Source organism: Triticum aestivum, chromosome 7B (assembly GCF_018294505.1).
Source record: "Triticum aestivum cultivar Chinese Spring chromosome 7B, IWGSC CS RefSeq v2.1, whole genome shotgun sequence".
Classification (NCBI taxonomy): domain Eukaryota; kingdom Viridiplantae; phylum Streptophyta; class Magnoliopsida; order Poales; family Poaceae; genus Triticum; species Triticum aestivum.
The window spans coordinates 282,332,798-282,337,190 of NC_057813.1; the positions used below are offsets into that span (position 1 = coordinate 282,332,798).

The window sequence follows — 4,393 nt, forward strand, 5'->3', positions numbered from 1 at the left end:
GTATGAGATGAGGTAATATGACACCCCAAATGTCAGAAGAAAATAATGCCAAAAGAAATGAAATCCAAATTAGGTTTTATTGGATATTTTCAAGAAAATGTTTTTTATAAAGTTTTTATTTTGCCTCCGAAAAATAGTTCATCTTCTAGAGTTTATTTTTCGGATCTTTTTGATATATACATTGTCTATATAACGATTTTCTTTTTCTCTATTTATTTTTTTCTTCTCTTTCAGTTTTAAAAAAGGAAAAAAAATCAAAAAAAGGAAAACCATCGCACCGACCCACCGGGGCGATCCGGCCCAGATCCCCTCCCCGCACTAGATCCGGTTCGGATCGGCTGCTCAATCTTGCCGCGATCCCCTCTCTCTCCCTGACGCATGGGACCCGCTGTCCACCTGCACCCACCCTACGCTCGCCTTTCGCCCCAACGCCCCCTTTCCATCCCCTCGTCGGAGATCTGCCACTGCCATGATTTATTTCCGCCCGAAGCTCGCCCCTACCCCAAGCCTACTCCTCTACAAAGCCCCCCCCTACCGCAACTGTTCCCCCTTGTTCCGCCTTCCGTCGGCCACCCCCGCGCCCCAAATTGCTCGCCGGCACATGCTCTGCCATCGCATGCCATCACCCACTCTGCCGCTGTTGGCCATTACCGACCGCCGCAGTCACCACCTTCGTCTTTGTTGTCGCCATTCGTGTCGTCGGGAGCCAGCCAACGCCACCGGAGAGCATCGGAGCACCCACCCTGTCGACCACCACCACCTACCTCGTCAGAGAAGCACACCGTCGCCGCTGTGAGCCCCATCTCACTCTCCGCCATCTGATCGAGAATGCACGCTTAGGATTAGATCTAGTAACTGTTAGGTTTTTTAATTTTAATTGGTTTTAGTTTATGATTTTTTCGGTTTAGTCCAGATCGGTTTATTTTGTTTTTAGCCATGCGGTTTTGTTAAGTTCCAACCTGGTGTTGTTTTGTTACTGAACACCCACCTCCAAGCCCAATAGCATTTTGCCACGTAGCCCGTTAACTTGTCAGGTAGTTTTTTCTTTTTAGTTTCTGTTTTTTACAGAATATTTCTATTTTTATAATTGCTTTATCTCCTAGACTATTTAGTGTTTTTTGTTGATTCTTTTTTATTCAGGTTGTAAGTTTTGTGAAATTTCTGTAGGTATCAAATTTGACCATGTTTGAAATTTGAATTTTGGTTTACACGAATTCTATTCAAATCACTATTTTCGCAATATCTTGAGCTAGGATTAATATTTTTTTAGTAATTCTTTTGCTGCTGTTTTCTTCTGACTTTGTCCATGAGTAGGTTTTGTTTGGTCAATTTTAGAATTAATTAAAATTATTTGATCACCAAAACATTACTGTTTTGGCATGTTTTGCCTTTTGTGTTATTTATTTTATTCTTTAATTGTTTTAAATTATTTTTCTTTTGTTATTTTTTTGTGTTCATATAAGTTCTGTAGATTAGCAGGCTCAAATTTATTTGATGTAAAAAATATTTTTTGTAGTTTATTCTTTTTTGCTAGGAAAAGTGTTTTACGCACGTTAGGAGTTTCATAAAAGGTTTTATTCTTTTTGCATAAAATTTATTTCTTGTTTTCTGTTCTATTATTTAGCAAAAACCTTAGTTTTGTTATGTTAAAGAAATTTTTAGTAGTAGAAAACTAATTTATAGCTTGTTTTACTTGTAGTAAAAAACCTTGCTTTGATTTTTATGACTTTCTTTGTTTTTTTAGTTTTCATTGTGTGTTACAATGATTGTTAATTACTAAGGTTTACTTGCTGCTATGTTATTATATTGTATGATGGTATGCTTATTATGCTTTGTTTCAATAGAGTACCTAGAGTGTGAGGCTTGTTACTACGAGTCATTAGCGTTCGAAGATCGTCAGCATGGCAAGTCTTTGGTCATGAATTTTACTACCTATGTTTTATTGCATTAGTTGATATCCTCCCCACCATGCATGCAAGTAGGAATTTAAATCTTGTTCTTGATTAGTATCATGTGGTAGGTTGACCCTAATCCCTATGTTACCATTGTCTGGGACGTTGTAGTATTTAAGCTATGCTTCGTAGATGGAGTTGGTTGAGTGTTATACACGGGAGATGTGAGTCAATATAATGACAACCCCAAGATTTCAAGATTGTCAAGATGGACTTCAAATTCACTACTAGGGTGGAGGATGGATGGACGGGCACCCTGGAGCACCCAATGGTTGACCCAGGGATGCGTGGAGAAGCGCCATGACATCTTGCGGAAAGCTTCACCCAACCATGAAGAGACAGATGGACATACCTTGACCAGAAGCTTACCTGTGCAGCCGCGGGCCATTATGGGCTCTGGCTTCATCGAACCTAGGCATGACTCTGGACGGACGGTGCCAACAGATATAGAGGACGGTAGGAAATGGTTGGGCACAGGCAATGGCCCAGATGATCTCTACAGAAGACCCTATTTTGTTCGTCCCGTCTTCAAACACCATGCAGTGCAAAGACCCAAAGGAGGGAACAATTCGTGCGGGTATAGTGCACAAGACTCTGCAGAGTGGAAATCTAATCGATTAGCCGCGTCCCCGGTTATGAACATCTGAGCCTATGGAATTGGACTTTTTCGGAACTCTTAACACCAAACTTAATAAATTGATGGGTTATTAATGATTTCTGGTAAGATACACTGGTTGGTGGAACCATCTCAATAACAACCAATATTTGGTAGTAATTGCAAGCAAATCCTTTTTGTTGTAGGGAAAATTTTGCTTTTTGCAAAAACTTAAACCTAGAGCCCCACAACCAAATTGCATATAATGTTAGTATTTTATTATTGTTCACTCTCTATGACTTGTCGTCATATTCAAAATGCTGACCTACACGGCTGCAATGTCTTATGTTGCAGAGGATTTTTTTTGACTAGGAGTGAGGCTACGATCAATGCTCGGTGATTGCCCTATGTAGTCGGATGGACTTTCTTATCGTCTACACTTCCGCATTTAGTTTTTCTCATGAGTTGGCCTTTGGTCAAATTTATTATGATGTAAACAAGACTCTATATGAGAATCGTGTAATAAATCAGGTGCAATAAAACGTTGAAATTTTCATCAATGTACTTCATGTGACATCATGATCTTGGGATGGTATAGATAGATAGAGACTTGATCATTTTCGGGTCGGCTCGCTACAACTTTCCATGCTAGATACATCATAGACGGTTCCCAAACATAAAAATAAAGTTTATTCCTTTTCCCACCATTCTTTCACAACACATGGTTAGCCGTATCCACGGGTGCCTTTCATACCAACACTTTCCAAGGAATTTATTATTGACAACATAAAGTAAATTTCTTTTTCAATTTGGGATTGGGCATCCCTATTACTAGCCACACTCTCATGCAATGACATGTGAATAAACACTCATCTTGAGAATAACACATCTTGCATGGAAAAATATTGGCCATCCCCTGCGGCTTCATGAGCGGTATGGGCACACAAAAAGGAAATTCATTTTGAAATTAGAGTTGGCACATACAAATTTACTTGGAACGGCACGAAAATACCACATATAGGTAGGTATCGGGGGATCATTTGACACAACTTGGTTTAAGGAGTTTGGATGCACAACTAGTATTCCCGCTTAGTACAATGGAAGGCTAGCAAATAGATTGATAAGCAACCAACCAACCAAGAAATGAAAACGGTCATAAATGAACATTAAACATAACTAACACCAAATATTGCACCACAAGTAGGATGTAACTTCATTGCATAACTATTGACTTTCGTGCTTGCATAGGGAATCACAAACCTTAACACCAATATTCTTACTAAAGCATAATTACTCACCAACATGACTCACATATTACTATCTCCATATCGCAAAGCTATTGCAAGGAATCAAGTTTTAATATCCAATGATCTTTGTGATAGTTTTTATTATTCCTCTTGAATATCTATCACTTTGGGTCTAGTTTCACATATTACCATGCTTATAACAAGCTCTCAAACAAATTTAAGTGAAGAACAAAAGCATAAATATTTCTTTAAAATTTTCATCTCTCAAAAGAATATAAGTGAAGCATGAGAGCATATTTCTTCAAAATTCTACTAACTCTCAAAATAATCTAAGTGAAGCATGAGAGCATTTCTTCAAAAATTAAACAACTATCATGCTCAAAAAATATAAGTAAAGCACTAGAGCAATTCCATAGCTCAATTTTTTTTAGTGAAGCACATAGAGCAATAGCAAATCTAACAAATCATGGCATCATTATTGCTCTCTCAAATAGGTGTGTACAGCAAGGATGATTGTGACAAACTAAAAAGCAAAACAAGCAAAGACTAACATAATACAAGACGCTCCAAGCAAAACTCATGATATGTGACAAATAAAA

At 38.3% G+C, this 4,393-nt stretch overlaps 1 long non-coding RNA gene across 1 annotated transcript; it reads left to right on the forward strand.

The window, feature by feature from the left end:
• The first annotated feature begins 383 nt into the window (after positions 1-383).
• On the forward strand, positions 384-3,107 carry LOC123161182 (uncharacterized). Its single transcript, XR_006480578.1, has 2 exons — positions 384-792; positions 2,902-3,107. It is a non-coding gene; the product is annotated as an uncharacterized lncRNA (long non-coding RNA).
• The last annotated feature ends 1,286 nt before the right edge of the window (positions 3,108-4,393 follow it).